The sequence below is a fragment of the Perca fluviatilis genome, chromosome 3, assembly GCF_010015445.1.
Source record: "Perca fluviatilis chromosome 3, GENO_Pfluv_1.0, whole genome shotgun sequence".
Classification (NCBI taxonomy): Eukaryota; Metazoa; Chordata; class Actinopteri; order Perciformes; family Percidae; genus Perca; species Perca fluviatilis.
This window is the reverse complement of record NC_053114.1, coordinates 18,830,619-18,848,215: the sequence shown is the minus strand read 5'-3', so window position 1 is coordinate 18,848,215 and position 17,597 is coordinate 18,830,619. Positions and strand designations below refer to the sequence as shown.

Here is a 17,597-nt window from a genome sequence, read left to right as displayed (position 1 = left end):
CTGAAATGTGGCAAAAGGTCGAAAAGTTCAAGGGGGCCGAATACTTTCGCAAGGCACTGTATTTATTAATAATAACAGACAATGCATACACTTCATTAATGTCACTGATTTTATTGAACAATATTTAATTTACTCATTTAAAGAGAAAAACTGGAATAACAATAACAAGTCCAATTCCCTTATCACATGAGCGTTTCCAAAGAAGAAATGCATGGGGCCACATTATCCCTACCTCATTTCAAAATGTGTATCAAATAACTGGACTAATACCAAGCAACAATTAACAATAATTCATTTCCTCCTTATATTCCTCCTAAATATTAGAGAGAGACAGAGAGAGAGAGAGAATTCCCTTATCGCATGAGCATTTCCAAAAAACAAACACATGGGGCTACATTACTACCACCCCCCCATTCTTTCTGGAGGAACTGCTAAGCAGAGAAACACTGCTTTGGGAAATTGATATCAAACACATAAAAACATTTGACACAAACATGTACAGCTTGGACAACGCTGTCGTGCTCCAGGGCCGGCCCACTGGGAACGATGAATGCCTGAGAGCAGCAGTCCTCGCCTCCCAACACCAGGGTGCAGGGGTATGGCCTGGTCTGCTCTGCTGCCTGTTGCTACGCCACCCATGTTGGCTCCGACCTGCAAATAATAATAATATTCCATAAGTACTGGAATGACAAAGACTCTGACCATCTGACAGCTAATGTTTTCTAACAGATTTTACATTAAAAGACCTGCATCACTAGATACAAGGGGCTGTGTGAGTCTAGGACTACTCACAGGCTTACTGTAAGATCGATGAAGGCCTTCATGGCGTCAGACACTGTAGTCCTCACGGTCTTTCGGCCCTTTCTGAAGACTGCAGGTGGAATCAGGCCTGGCAGAACCATCAGGGCAATATAGTCTTTGGAGCCTGTAAAGAAAGAAAATAGTTTGACATAGGTATTACCATAGTTTATCGGATGAGTAGCTTATGGCTCGAAAAATGCACAAATCCAAATATAGAAATATAAGGGTTATGTTGATGTTATTGTTTATACCTTGAGACAAAGACTGTGTCTGCACGTGGAGCTTCTCCCCCCGCTGGGCCACATGAAGAATCTTCTCGCTGAACCTCCTCCAGCTCAAAAACATTTAGTCTGATGCCTCTTCATGAAGGACCTCGAAGTCCTGCACAATCTGAGAGGGGGAGATGTAGAATAATTAATTACATCATATATCATCAAAACAATAATAAGATAAGTGAGAGAGAGAGAGAGAGAGACAAAATGAGAGATGGAAAGAGAGTGAGAAAGAGTGTGTGTGTGTGTGTGTGTGTGTGTGTGTGTGTGTGTGTGTGTGTGTGTGTGTGTGTGTGTGTGTGTGTGTGTGTGAGATTGAGAGCCCCCAGCACATTTTGTAATAACAAAAATTACATTTCAAGTATTGCTGTGCACAATGGTAGACAGAGGTGTAGTGGTAAAATAAGAGGTAGTTAAACTATAAATTCTGTGGCCATGGTAAGGTTAATAAAACCCCATGCCAATTGTTTGCCTTCTATAGATGTTTCTGTCACTATCGAAATGGTATTTCAGGACCTACAATGGTGACCACAGGTGATGTGTAATCAAAATGGGATTCTGTTTAGGGAGGCATGGTCTTCAGTGGCACATATAGAGTGTTGGATTCTTTTACATAATGCTCTTACATGTCAAGATGTTGTACATCTAAACAAAATGGAGTATTGTGTAGCCTACAACTTCATTGGGGATGCATGAGGATAGGGTAACTCATTTTTTTTAATGTTGACATATTCAATAATATTAATAATAGGCATATAGTACAACAATATAACATATTTACCTGCAAAAGTGTCAATCAGCTCAAGAAGTTGCCGTTCTGTTAACTTTAGTTTAACAAAGTCCTCCATATTCAATCGCTATAGGGGAGAAGAACAAGATCTGTTAGCCTCAACCCAGTGGTTGGGTTAATAAAATAACCCAGTATATATATATATACTGTATATACACACTATATATATATACACTATATATATATATACACTATATATATATACACACACACTATATATATATATATATATATATATATATATATATATATAGATGTATACATGTGTCCTCCGGATCACCCATCAAGGGGGATGCTCACCGGAAAATTTCACTGTGTTAACTACACTGCCAAGGTCAGGTACATTATTTTAGTATGCGCTTGCACTTAAAGGATGTATTACATCTCGTCCTGTGTTCCTTGAAAAAAAATATATAAAAAGTCATTAAAATTAGCTACACCTTTTCAGCTGCAACATGAAAGTTACACATTAATGCACCAATAATTACAATTCAGAAATATAATGTACATTATTTTGAAATGGGCATTTTAGGAGTATTTTTACTTTCGGTACTTTCAGTATATTTAGATGCTTGTACATTTTTACTTTGATAAAAACTTGATTGAGACTTTTACTTGTAACAGAATATGTCCACACTGTAGTATTGCTACTTTTACTTAAAGTGCTCATATTATGCTCATTTACAGGTTCATAATTGTATTTAGAGGTTGTACCAGAATGGCTTTATGTGGTTTAATTTTCAGAAAACACCATATTTTTGTTGTACTGCACATTGCTGCAGCTCCTCTTTTCACCCTGTGTGTTGAGCTCTCTGTTTTAGCTACAGAGTGAGACATCTCACTACATTCCATCTTTGTTGGGAGTCGCACATGCGCAGTACCTATAGGTCAGCACTGCTAGCCAGTCAGAAGCAGAGTATGAGGGCGTGCCACGCTAGCAGCTAGGCAAGCATTATAATGTGTGTTACAAAGTGACGCACGTTCATCACGGAAGTAAAGGCTGGACTACAACAGAGCTGTTTGGAGCAGTTTGTGAACAGTGTTTTCTGTTGGAGATGGTAAGTCCCTTTGGGGTGGACTTTGGGCTTTTTCACTTTGTAAACCTATAACATGCACAAATATATATAACACAATAAAGGAAAGGGGAAAAGCCAAAAAGCATAATATGAACACTTAACCAAAGTTCTTTTTCCATCATTGTCTTTACAAAATGTCACCCGAAATCCCCCTCATTGATTATCCTTGTCATCATGGAGGATGTCCCTACAAAAGCTTTTCACGATTCATGGTGACAGGCAGTTATTGTTAATTACTGTGATGAGTAAGTAAGTCTGTATAAAAATTCAACAAAAAGATTTGAAAATAAACAGGGAGTTATTAGCAGACATCTTGATCCATAGCGCTTCAGTTATACATGTGGTTTTCATTATTCCTAATCATATTGTCCCTTCAAAGACGATGACGAAATCATGCCAACGTGGTCAAGGGGTCAACTCATGTCATGGGTGATAAATGGAGCTAAGGTGCAGAGAGAGTCTGACTATTGGCACATCTGTCAACTGTCAGTCTCCACTGTTGATCGGTATGTTTGATGGTTTTGAAGATTATGTTTGACATCAACTTTTGCCACTTGCACTTGTTAGAATGACACAGTTAATACACGTCTCTTATGATAGTCCGCTGCATTATAGAGCTGTTAGCGTGACACATTTCAAGGTTGAAATAGGAAGTGGCTTACGAAATGCAAACATATACTGAAAATTAATTTTTCTGGGCATGTTAAAATTGAAAACTGCAGTATTTCTATTGATTATAACTCTTTATCATGACTTGCTTTTCTTTACTCTCATGTTATTCCATAGTAGGCCCTCATTTATGCAGTTTAGTAAAAGAAGGATCTCGGCTGTCCGTGCGTTGCACTAAAATCATAGACTCCATTTGGTTGGACTACCCTGAGTATATGTTTTTAAAGCCACGGTCATATGCAAGCAGGGCCGTGGTATCAAAGCCTTTGAAAAGATTTAGACAGTAAATACCTTGCTTAACTCCCCAGTAAACAGATAGATTGGATAGGGCTCACACTGATCTCATTATGTTGTGTTCTTTTGTAGGAGAAGCAGGATTGAGAGCTTGAGTTTAGAGCTCATTAATAGAGCTGCATGAAAGCCTACTGCGGGAGGTCGTACATTTTCCTTTTTCTTTACCATTTGAGTCATAGCACAACATTTTATACTTTTGATGTTTTTATTGAAACTAGTGGTCATTTCCCTTTGATAGCATTTATGTTTGTTTTAACTCAGGTCTTAGATGGTGCAGAGGTGTATGGTATTATTTGCACACTACCAGCTGTTGAGTCCTATTCAATAAATGGCACTGCAGAATTTCTGTCTGTGAATGAATATTTAAACATCTTAGGTTTCTGTTTTTTTAAGTGAATATATTCAAATGTCATTCTAAAGCACACAAACAGTTTATTCAATGCACCCTTTTTATTTGTGATAACTAAAATCCGGCAGTGCAGTACAAACCTTTCTTTTTCAATTCTTGCAACAATGAAGTTCAATTCCAGTTTATGCCTGTTAGAGAAATAAGCACTGCATTTAATATCTATGGAGCACGTGGTAATGGTTTTATAACCTGTAACATCACAACTTTGACCCTTCCCTTCATGTGTCTTTGGCTCATCGGATAGTTTCTGATCTCAAAAAATCTAAATGTAAATGCATGCAAGAGGCATTTGAAATCAAGACACATTTGAAATCTGGAGGTGGTTTGAAATGCATTCTAGCTGATGTTAAAAGAGTGTAAATGCATCCGTCTCTCCAAGACGCATAAGTAATCTTTAACTCCTCCCACAGTGTAACTACGTCAGTAAGCAGACTGTGGAAATATCCACTCGCTGTCTGATCCTTTTGACAACGGCAGCTGAAGTTACACCAGAGTTACACTTAAATTGTCTCAAAGCAGATAAAGAGGGTTAGAAATTAAGGGGTTTCACAGTGAAAACACAGGATGAACAAATCATTAAATGTATGCAGTAAAGGGGTATATCCTCACTTTTTCTAACTTCTGAACTCCTAAAGGTTATGCTGACCTCAGCTGCCCTTGTGCCTGATGCTTTTTTATGCCTTTATCGCTATTGTTACCTTAGTCAAACTGTACATTTTCAAGTAATTGACTTGAATATTTTTTAGATTGAAAGTTTATTCTTGCCCTTGGAATCAGTAGTTTATTAAACAAGCTCACCACCAGGTCCATTTAGTAGCTGTTCTGGAAATTGTATCACATGATGTTGCTCAGCAGATGGAGTATATGTAGGTGTAAAAAAAGTGACTATATGTAACTTTTTAATGTTTCTGAAGCTCTGTCATTTTCCACACAATGATCTAAAATGACCTGTAGAAGCAAACAAGACTAACAGTGAAAAGAACTATTTTTATATAGTTTTCAGTAAAGCCTCTGCTCGGAGCCGATTTTTCCCGCGAAGTCACATGATTTATGGTAGGTAGACGGCGCTACAGTAACACATTCTGATGGGTCACAGATTTCTTTGTAACACCGGAAAAGCCTATGTTATTGTATCCAGCCAGGTAACAGGAGATTTCTTTATATAGGCCTTATTGTATTTTAATGCTATTTTAGAAGTTATCTGCTGTAGTTATGGCTGACACTGGGGCAGGACCATCACAGGAAAAAATGTATTAAACAAAGTACTAAAAGCTAAAAGGGTAAGGGAAAGTGACGACGGGCGAAAACGCGAGTCAACTTCGGTCGGGCTTTTAACAGATGGAGAAAATTATGGGATTTCAAATGATTCAAAAGCCACCCAGAATTGGCCCTCGGGTAAGTAATATGACAATGCGCGATGTGGTTGTACATCAGAAGCCTACATTAAATCCCGCCCCCATTCCATTTAGCTCGGACGGTTTATTCCTTTCAGTCCGTGTTTGTGTTGGCCTACTATTTTCTTTTCCCTCGCAACGTTACTTGTGTAAAGTGTCTGTGGCTTTCATGAAATGCGCTGTATGAATCTAAGTTGTTATTACGTTGGTTGCTACAACAAACTCTTAATGCTTTGGCTCATGACACAGTGACAGTGATAACATTACCCGAAATAGCTCACGATACATCCAGGCTAAGTTACCGTATGCAAACACTGGAAATGCAACAATGCTATGCAATCTGTAACTTATTCTTTTATTGTAAATGAATGATTTTCTGTCTGAGCAAAATGCATCGCAACTATATGACCTCCCCGTAATGCTAACTTGATTATACAGTGGACGATAGTACCATAAAAATTAGACCTTTGCGACAGCAGGTGTGGTAATAACACTACTGCTTTTGTCCAAAGCGGCCGTTAGAATCAACACTAACTGAAAGCTACATATGGCCACTTTAAATTTCAGGATTTGTTTTTGCATTTTATGGATATATCCTCTCTGTTGCCTAAAACGTTAAGACCAAAAGTTGAATGATTCTTTACTTGAAACTGAAGTTCATTCTTGACCTAAGAAGCAATTCTTCCTTGCCAAAACCTGGCACAATTACCCACAAGAAATGTATCAGACTTCACGCAGCTCCCTCTTGAGCCACAAAAGCCTTTATGCAACTTTTCTCACATATGCAGTAGTACTTCCCAAGACCTGTGACTAGTGTAAAATCATTCGAGTTCCCCTTTAAAGCCAACATGGACAAGAAATCATCAGAAAAACTGAAATTTACAATTCAATAACAACTGGGCTGCTGAGGATCAAAAGCTACTAAATGGTCCTTGTAGTGAGATTTCTTTGTCAAACACTTGAAGACTTTCAGAGCTGTCATTACCCTTCGCAGACTGATACATACACACACACACACACACACACACACACAAACACACACATTTTACTCCACTGAAATTTACTTGAACGCTGAGGGGATTAAATGCAAGTGAAATCCCCTGGTGGGGTTTAAAAGTGGGCTTTAAAGTCTGTGACTTTTTCAAAGCTGTCAGAAACCCCTCACAGGGGTTGTGGTGTCATTTTTATGATACAAAACCTTTCAAAATTTCATTCAGTAGAATTTGAAATGGATGAGACATTGATGGCACATTCAAAAGGTGAAGATTACAGTTTTTTCCAACTGCTTACACACGTTTTCAAAACTATGTCTCCTTTTTTCAAAACTCTCAAAACTGCACACACAAAATGCAAAATGCGTCACATCTCCTTCAAAATGAAACACTGCATTCAAAATGCCATAAACTCATCTCAAAATGAAGCATTTGCATCGGTAACACTGTACTTGAAGGTATCTACATAAGAGTGACATGACAAGACAGTATCATGAACACATGACACAGTCATGACACATGAACCCTAACCCTAACTCTAACCCTAACCCTAACCCTAACCCTAACCTGTCATGACAAAAACCGAATGACACTTACTAAAAGAAGCGTTATGTCATGAACGTTTATGACTTGTTTATAATGTTTATGACCCGTTCATGGCAGTGTCATGTCACTCTTATGTAGATACCTTCAAGTAAAGTGTAACCTTTGCATCAAATGGCAAACACTTTTTTCATAATAGTACATTTTTGGATATACCATGTACACACTGTGGTTCTAAATCTAAAGCTCTTTTGTCTTTCATAGGCTTATATCTACATTTACAATGTTCTAGAGTGAAAGTAATCTGCTGAGAGGGGTTGAAAAGTGTACCGTAAAAAAACAATGTAATGTTACAGTAAAACAGAAAATATTTATTGGGGAAAACATTGCATTTGTAAGAGTAGCACAGTGTTGTACGTACAGTAGCATGAAACAAGAAAGCAAAACTACAAACATAGGTAAACCAAAGGTATCATTTTAATGTGTGTGTGTGTGTGTGTGTGTATGTGTGTGTGTGTGTGTGTGTGTGTGTATGTGTGTGTGTGTGTGTGTAGGATTTTGATTGGTTGTGTTTGGAAAAGGAAAGCAAGTTAGGTTAGATGTTAGATGTTTGTGTTATAGGTAAATAATTGTGTGTAGTGTTTTGACAAAAAGTGTTTTATGCAATTGAATTATGCAATTGAAAACTGAGTGAAAGGCTGAGAAATAGCTTATGGTTTTGGAGATTTGGTGTGTAGTTTTGCACTTTGAGTGAGAGGTTTCAAAAATCGTGTGACATGAAAAGATTTGGTGTGTAAGCAGTTGGAAAAAACTATAATATGCTTTTTGTTAAATGCACCAAACACTATATTATCCACTGTTCCATGTGCTTGCTCAACTTCTTCTGTTTCTCTGGTCTTATAGTTTACTAGCCAGCCAGCTAAGTTTGCTAAAAAAGCTAGTTAGCTCTGTGGCTAGCAACAGTGTCGGAAAAGACATCTGCTAATGCTGTTACTATGTCTCTGTAACCCACTTAACTGGACCTTAATTTTGACATACACATCAACAAACATATAATGCATTATCACAGCTAGTTGCCGGGGGAACAGCTAATATAAGCCTAACAATTGTAAGGACAAAAATAGATATATTAAAAGGTTGGTTCACCAAAATATACTGTATTTTTATATTTTGTGGTGAAGGGAAGTAGTGTGTGTGTGTGTGTGTGATACAGAGTATGTTATGTGTGTGAGGGGGCAGCGTGTAAGAGCAGAGCAATAAGGCCAGGGTTCTTCGAGGAGACTCACTCTCACTGTCACATCGATCAGACTACAGCATCACACACACTCATGCAGCCAACACCCCTCCTGCTCATTCTCTGCTCTCATTAGTGCCACTGTGGAAAATAAAGCATGGAAATGAAGCAACAAGGCTGTTAATTTAATAGATTGTTTTCGGAATAGTTCAACATTTTTGGAAATACATTTGCAGAGAGTTAGATGAGAAGGCCAAAGCCATTGGTATCAAGCTTCTCATCTAACTCTCAGCAAGAAAGGAAATTAGCATATTTCCCAAAATGACAAACTATTCCTTCAAGACTAAATCATTTGGCCAACCTCGTTCCTCTTCCCACTGAAGCCCCTAAAAGCCTGAAACGTCTGCTGCAGCTTGCAACTCTTAATAATAGACCAAGGAAGAATTTCAGAAATAACAGCGTCAAAGTTAAAGATTCACACAGGTACACAGGCTTATCCAAAAAAAGCTGCTGAAGTGCAGGTGCTATTTATAATGCAATGACAATATGGGTACAGAATATATAATGGTTATTGTCTTTGTTCTGCATCAGCTCCTGAGAGGAGATTTAAAAAGGGGGCAGGGTAGATGGCTGGAATTTTCAGTTGAAAGGAAATGTGTTATCTTTCAAACATGTGCATACAATTTATAAATTAAAAACTTAACATACACATTCATTTTATAGGCACTGACACACACACACACACACACACACACACACACACACACACACACACACCCACACACACACAGGGTGTGCCCAGCATCAGCGAGAATACTCTCTGCCTTTTCCTCCTGGTACCCTTATTGGTTCCTGCCCAATCCGACCATCCTATCACATCAGGCAGAGCGAGTCTGTGCATAGACTTGCAAATAATCTGCAGTTTTACAATAACACCACCACCATTATTTTTGTTTCTTTCAATATCGTATCTCACTGTGTTACCTTCCAAAGAGTGATGAATATATATATTCATCATATATATATCCTACCTTACATAGAGCACATTCTATATTATATGTTTACATTATTCTATTTATGTGGCTTTGCAAAATGCATCTGTAAAAACTGTTGTTGTTTTCCTGAGCCTGTCATTTAGTAGAGTAGAGGCTTATAAAGCTGTAGTGAATTATTAAGCAGGGTGAATTATGGGGCTAGAGCGAGTAAGCGAGAGAGGGAGACAGAAAGAGAGAGAGCGAGAGGTCTGGACAAAAATAGGTCAACCTAGCAGTCGCAACCCAGGGAAGTAGAAATGATTCCCTCTCTGAGGAGGAGCTTGGTTTGCATGTGTGTGTGTGTGTGTGTGTGTGTGTGTGTGTGTGTGTGTGTGTGTGTGTGTGTGTGTGTGTGTGTGTGTGTGTGTGTCAGGGGAGGCTGCGTATTTGTCATTAGCTCACTGTGTAATGCTAATTAATATCCTACAACAAGCAATAAGAAGAAAGGTTCCCCCTTAAGCCACGAATGAGAGCTAAATGTCAAAACAAAAGTAGATCTTGTCCGAAAAATAAATATACTCTAAAGACATCAGCACACACAAATAATTTGAGGTGTGACACAGTTTGCATTAATGTAGTAATGATTATTTTTTGTTAGTTTTACAACTTTTACCAACCCCAAGTGGTGGAAAGTAACCAAGTACATTTATTCAAGTACTAGAAATTTGAGGTAGCCTACTTGAATTTTTTTTTTATACTAAATGTATAAACTACATTTCAGCTGGAATTATTGTACTTATTTAACTGCACTACATTTATTTGACAGCTATAGTTACTATTCAGATCCAAATTTTACATTTAAAAAAATATGATCATCTTATAAAATAAAACACATTGTTAAAGATTAAACCACTGGTTGCCAGTCTTTGTGACTTGTGACCCCTCTCAAAAATTCAGTGTCTAGTTGGAGCCTCCTTTCACAGTTCAGATATCTGTGAGTTGTTAGCAGTTCCATCAAAGCGACATTTCCCTTCTAAACTTCTCAGATGGTTTAATTTAAATAATTGTTAAAGGCCAAAAGAAGTTAAAGGGTTATTAGTTAAACGTACAATATGTAACTTTCTGCCACTAGGGGTCTCTCAACCAAAACAATGGACGGTAAAACTGGACTTTTGATGACGTTGGGAAGTTGCGTGGAATTATGGGAGTTTTAAGTGTTAAACACCTTCGCTGCCAGTTAGAATGCATCAGTTCACGGACGAGTTTACCCGTTCAAGTTTATTCACGTTACGTTTATTCCTTCTAATAAAATAGCTGCAGTTTCCCCAACATAATTACGTTTTTCTTGATTAGATTTTTATTTGTAGCTGACCAGTTAGCTCGTGAGCCAGCAAGCTAACAGTAGCCAGCAGCTAAAACACAAAATATTTCACATATCAGTGTCACCTTTTGGATCGTTTCAACACCGGGGCGGGCCGGGGTTTGTTGTTACGCTTAGCTAGCTACTAAACGAGGCTGAGAGACAGGTGTGGGTGGGGATTGTCGGGGAATCTCCGCGACGAAAGCCAGGACATTCGATGCCGGTTGTGCAGCAGCAGAACATCTCCCAGCTGCCCGGAATTATCTCCCCTTCACTTTTCAGTAATTTTAACTTTTCGTTTTGGTGCTTAACTCACCTTTTGTCCGGGTTAATTTAGCTAACCGTAAGAACAGCTTAATGCGGAAGAGGGGAGAATTCGGCAGGGAGGAGATTTTCAGCACATACACCGGTAGCGCTGCGGGGAGATGTAGCTAACTCTATGGATGGCTGCTGTTGTGACTCGGTGCCGTTTGATATGGTCCGTTTCCGACGTTTAATTAAACTGCCGTTAGTGGTAAGCACCAGGAACTGGAGATAAGTTCTGGCCGGGGGTTGCTGTAATAAAAGTAGCTGGCTGATAGCTGACTGGGGGCTAACGATAGCTAGCTAGCTATATGTCCCGGGGCTGTTGTCAGCTGTCATCCCCGACTGAGTCTCTCTGCGCCGGGGTGTTCTAGCTGGCTAAATTAGCATTAGATTAATCGTCTATACATTTAACGTTGCTAGTGAAGTTATTCGTGGGTTAGCCCAGTCCTGTTAACTGTGGTTGAAACAGTCATACTAAAGCGTGTTGAATGATGTTGTAACCTCATAATGTTACCCACAAAACAGTAGCATCAATGTTAGCTACTTGTCGATATTGAATTTTCAAAATAAATAAGGTATCTGTTGTATTACTGTGATAAAAAGTGGGATGTAATTAATCACAAAATGATGCTTTATGGCCAAAAAAAGCAGTATTACGGTTACAAGTATTTTTTTCTGTGACATTGCATGATTTACAATTACTCCTGAACGTCATCTTGGTGCCAGTGTTCTGACGGAAGTTAGAGTAACTGGAGGGTGAAAGGTTATATGATGCCACTGACGGGCGACTAAAGGAAACGTGCCGTGTCTGAAAATAAAATAACAGATTTCTCTGGGTTTGACATTTGGTGGAAACATTTGGGATAGTGTAAGAACACAACTCATAAAAATATATAACATAGGTATGGTCATTTTTAGACATTTTAAAGCAGAAATGTTACATATTGTACCTTTAATAGGGGCAACTATTATATAGCATTTTCACGATAATACTTGCATTTTGTGTTTGTACTAGAACATGTTTACATGCTTTAATGATAAAAAAAAACAACTTTATTTTTATCATACTGCCCATGGCTACTGCACCTGTATTCACCCTCTGTATGAGATGCTCTATAGGAGCACCTGTCTCTTTAAGCCCCCCTCCCGACAAAGCCCAGTCTGCTCTGATTGGCCAGTGTGTTTCCTGGAATCTGTGCTCTGCAGCCACCGCTGTTGTTTCACTAGCTAGTAAGTTATGGTGCGTTCTTTTTGTCTTTTAATCGCGACTAGTAGCTCGAGCGTGACATCACATCCGTGTCGAAAAACGAATAACCACGGGTTGTTGCATTCTTTTTGTCACACAATACTACGAGTCGGAGAAAAGATGGATTTTTGTAACATTTTTAGTAACATTTAGGATTCTATTCACCCAGTTATTGACATATTACACACATATATTTCAAAGTTTGATACATGAAAATTACGTTTGGATTAATGTTAACGTTAGGCTACTGCTCTGCTTTCTGCTCAAGACTCGGCTTAAAGCCATTGTTGTCATATAGCAACCGAGCGTCTCTAGCCAATTTCAGCTGCACAAGCTACAAAATAACTAATCAGGCGGTATTTAACTCATAATAAGACTGTAGTGACATGCCTATAGGTAGCAGTATACAGCGCTATGTGTACGACTTCTTCATTTGGTTACAACAAAGACAAAAGTGCTTAAAATTGTAGAAAACCACAATGTTTACTACGTGTGATGCACGACGTAGCCATCTTTGAAAGTGAGCTCGGGGTCCTCGGAGTTCAGACGACTTGACGAGTCGTAAATACGACCTCGGGGGCGTTCTTTTTGCAACTTCCGAGTTGTAACTCCGGAAAACGACTCGTAGATCGACTTCGCTGGACAAAAAGAACGCACCATTACTGGAGCTACTGCAACAGAGTATATAGCAGTATAAAATCACCAATAAAGGCTTCTATACCAAATACTACACAACCGGACATGACCCGAAATTGGGGAGAAATGACCAGCATTGGCTGCCAAGATTAGAGCCATCTTGCGTTAGCATGCAGCTACTTAATATTTAACAATAGGCTAACATTAGATTGTAATGACACAAAGCAGCACTTTCTACCGTCAAAAATTGCATATAAATGCTTCTGAACCAAACACTACCCAATCGGACATGTTTCAGCAGTAATGCGAATATATATATATATATATATATAAGCATATCAAATATCATTATATGCAGTAACATTAGGGGCCTAGTCTAACCATTGAAAACAGCCCCATACTCAAAGTACACAAATGTATGTGGCCATACATTTGGATATATATATATATATATCCAAAAGTATGGTGACCATAACAAAGGGATATAGCATTTATATAAAATATAACTTAACAGTTACATGCATAGATGAAATGTGAAATTGTACAATTCTTTTAAATACTCAAAAATATTAGAGTTTGGTTGGTAGAGAGTCAAAAATGTATCAGGTGGGTGGGGTTGTGCTGCGGAAATTTAGACTCATGACCTCAGTTATCCTGGCTACGGCCCTGCTCATCCATGTACCAGTATTTAATAAAAATACATACATACAACGTACGTACATTGCATTATTTTCAAAATCCAGTCAGACTGCTCAATTCAGGTCTCTGATTTATCATCTATGTAATCTTCTGCGGGCTCTTATGGCTGCTGTTTACATCATAATCCTGCTTGTGCTATACTGCAGCACAGACAGAAGTAGTTCAACGAGAGTTCAGAAGCAGACAGCAGTTGTTTTTTGTTTCATACTGTGATTTTAGTCTTTTTTTTTATTAATCATGAATAGTAATATTGGCTGCAGAGGAAGAATCACAATATTTTATGAGCTGTCCGTCCTGTTGGGAACAGTTCCACCAGTTGTTACCAAACAGCTAAGGGTGTTACCACCGAGCAGAGTAGTGTCACCCCGCCCTGTGTGAGACCGAGTGTGTGTGGAGGGATGAATTCTGTGTGTTTGCATGTGTGTTTGTAATAATACACTTTTGTGTGTCTGTGGCTATGGGTGTGTGTACCTATGCGATGATGCGATCTGTTTTCTGTGTGTGTGTGTGTGTGTATAAGGGGGTGAGGAGGTTTATATGTAGGTCTGTAAAAGTGAGAGAGAGAAGCATGACCTACATTTGGCAAAGCTCATCGTATAAGCATGAAACTGCCTAACATCACCCCAGAGCTCCTCAGCACAGAGCCACACGATTGGCTGCTCTCAGCTTCAGCCTGACAACAGCACTGGCATCACCCAGGGGGAGGGGGAGGGGGAGAGAGAGAGAGAGAGAGAGAGAGAGAGAGAAGGAAGGAGGCACATACATTAAATCCAAAAAAAAGATGCAAATAGATGATTGGATGGAAAGAGAAAAAAGACAGAGAGTGTGAGAGTGAAGTAAAGGATCCAATTAGAGACAGTGATGCTATGTGTGTGTGTGTGTGTGTGTGTGTGTGTGTGTGTGTGTGTGTGTGTGTGTGTGTGTGTGTGGTGTATATACTTGTATTACTCACATTTTGGGGTCAAAAATAGGTTTTACAGAATCACGTATGTTTTGTCGCCACCCGTTTGGGGACAAGAAGGGGGTTACGACTTGTTTTTGTATCTAGGGATGGCAATGTCAGTCGGTCGGCCTGTCTGTCTGTCTGTCTGTCTGTCTGTCTGTCTGTCGGTTGTCTGTTGGACCACCACTTTGGTCCAGACTGAAATATCTCAACAACTATTTGAAGGATTGCCATGGCATTTTGTACAGACATTTACGCTCCCTAGAGGATGAATCTTAATGACTTTGGTAATACTTTGACTTTTCCACTAGCGCTACATTGAGGTTCAAATTTGTGGTTTTTAATGAAATGTTATAAGGATGCCATGAAATTTGGAGCACACATCCATGCTCCACTGGAGGATGGATTTTACTTAGGCTACTGGTGAACCCTTCACTTTTTATCTAGCTCATTTTTTTAATTTGTTCAGATCTTTACTTAATGACCAAACACTTCAAAAATAATGACAGTCCTATCAGCCTCAGCTGTACTTTGTGTTTATTGCTGAATAGCAAATGTTAGCATGCTAACACGCTAAACTAAGACGGTGAACATGGTAACCATTATACCTGCTAAACATCAGCATGTTATCATTGTCACTGTAAGCTTGCTAGCATGGCTGTTTGGTTAAGGTTAGGTTTTGGTTCATGTTAGGCTAAAGGCTAAGGGTGTGCATGAAGTTTCCAGGGATCCCCTAAGTGACAAAAACAAGTTTCTGTGTGCACAAGCTATATTTGTGTGTTTGTGCGAAGATGCTGACTTTGGTGTCTTTGGTCATGTGAGCTGTCACAATAGAGTGGGGATTTGTAGCACGGCACATCTAGAGCTGACACACACACACACACACACTCTCCCTCTTCTGCCTCTCTCTCTCTCTCTCTCTCTCTCTCTCTCTCTCTCTCTCTCTGAGATCCCCAGGCACAAGGCATTATGGGAATCACTCTGGCATGGCTCTCGCTCTCACAGCTTTAATCTTTTAGTTGTTTCCATAGAAACGACTTTGTTCACTCAGTTGATAACTGTTGGATGGTTTCTAAAGCTATAGAAGAATGTCCTTACCCAACATAAACCTCCCCCACAACCTGATAACAGTCAGTATGTCTTAGTCACTGTAGACTCATTGATTCAATAATTATAAATAATAAAACGTCAGTATTGATGATGCCAGGCACGAAGGGCCAACATAACTACATCCAGTTGATTTTTTTTTATTCCTGGATTGAGAATGAGCTACCGTTCACTACAAATCACATTATTGTGTCACCACCACAGCAAAATGGTAGCTAAGTCACAGAAGACATGCTTCTAGGAGGCAAGGCAGGTCAGCTTTGTTAGGTGATGTGTTTAGTGAACTCACAGCCAAGGAATGGGTCATTTCAAGTTGAGGTTAGCAGTAGCAGACCGCCTTCTGTTGTCAGGTACAGCATGTTGGTGTTTCCTCAGTTGCCTCAGAAGCCCTTACCCTTCCCTTCTCTCCCTGTCTCTCTCTCTCTCTTTATATAAATAAATATATATATATATATATATATTTTTTTTTTTTTTTTTATATATATATCTCTCACAGGCTCTCAGATGTGACATGTACACACACACGTGCTTTTAATTTGAAAGGCTGGATTAAAAAATAAACAAATAGTCTCACAAACAGATGTGCATGTACCTGTACACCCACATTCACACTATGACCAGCGGTAGGAGTCTTCCTCAACACATACACAGCAGGAGATAGCCTGCTCCCTGCATGTGCCGGTTTCCATGGAGACACACAGTTAAAAAAAAAACATGGATGTAATCACACACACACACACACACACACACACACACAGACACACATACTCTGCCATCATCATTGCTGGCATGATAGTGGCGTTTATTCCTGCCTTCCTGCCGCTGGTCTAAACAGAGATGATGTCAGAGGTTATGTTATGAGATGAAAACAAGACGCCTTCTGTAGTGCTGTGTAGTAAACTCCTAATGACTACTTCAAGTTGAGTTAGTTGAGAACTATGCTGTTTGTGGGCTTTAAGGATAACACTGGCAATGTTATGTATTTTTCTTATTAAAAGCAAAGACCAAAACCAACAATGTGTTATGCCAGGTTCAGACTACACAATATTTTTGTCTGTTCAAAGGGTCACTGGGTCAGATTAGGCGATTATAGAGTCCTACATTCTTGCTTTGACTTGGCCAGAGAGACATGACATACTATAAATTGGCCTCTGACCAATCGTAGCTTACGATCTTTCACAACCTGCAAAAACTTTTCACTCACTAGTCTTTTCGTCGGGACGTCATGAGACGTCCCAAATGCGGCGTCAGTAGTTGTCGACTATGATTCACTGCTCAGGGTTATTTATTTGGACAACAATGGAGCTCTACTGCACATGGATAAACTATCAGACTTTGACTATAAATACAATACTTGTTAGTAGGATCAATTCATTGTTGGTTTTGGTCTTTTCATGGTTTAATGACAAAATAAGAAACATGTAGAATATCACCTGACTGATCCTTTAACCGAAGCTCTGCAGGTCAAAGTCTGTTATCTGGGATGAAGATAATTCTACTTGTCTGAAGACAATGTTGGACAGGAAAAGAAAACCTATTGCTACCATGCAATTACTACGCCTCACTTGTCAGATTTCTTATGTTCTTACAATTATTCAATAGTTTTTTGCTTCTTGACCTCCTCAAATAAAAATAAAAAAAGGAAAGATTGCAAGGTTGATCTGTTCCCCACTCTGCCCCATGAAGGCTGTAACACAGGTATTGCGCCATTATGAGGTTTTAAGAAAATGAATCTCTGATTAAGAGTAGTGTCCCATATCACATTTGAAAAAGAAACAGAAAGCTGAGTAATTAATTCATACTTTAGTAGGCTAAACACGATGACGGGAGGGAGTTTTGAAGAAGATATGGC

General features: G+C 39.1%; 1 protein-coding gene and 1 long non-coding RNA gene across 7 annotated transcripts in view; one reads left to right on the top strand and one right to left on the bottom strand.

Moving 5' to 3' along the window:
• nhsb (Nance-Horan syndrome b (congenital cataracts and dental anomalies)) overlaps nt 1-17,597 on the top strand; it is a 67,840-nt gene that overhangs the window by 20,471 nt on the left and 29,772 nt on the right. The window lies entirely within an intron of this gene.
• LOC120556026 lies at nt 810-1,947 on the bottom strand. Its single transcript, XR_005638784.1, has 3 exons — nt 1,855-1,947; nt 1,053-1,191; nt 810-925 (listed from the first exon to the last, which is right to left on the bottom strand). It is a non-coding gene; the product is annotated as an uncharacterized LOC120556026 (long non-coding RNA).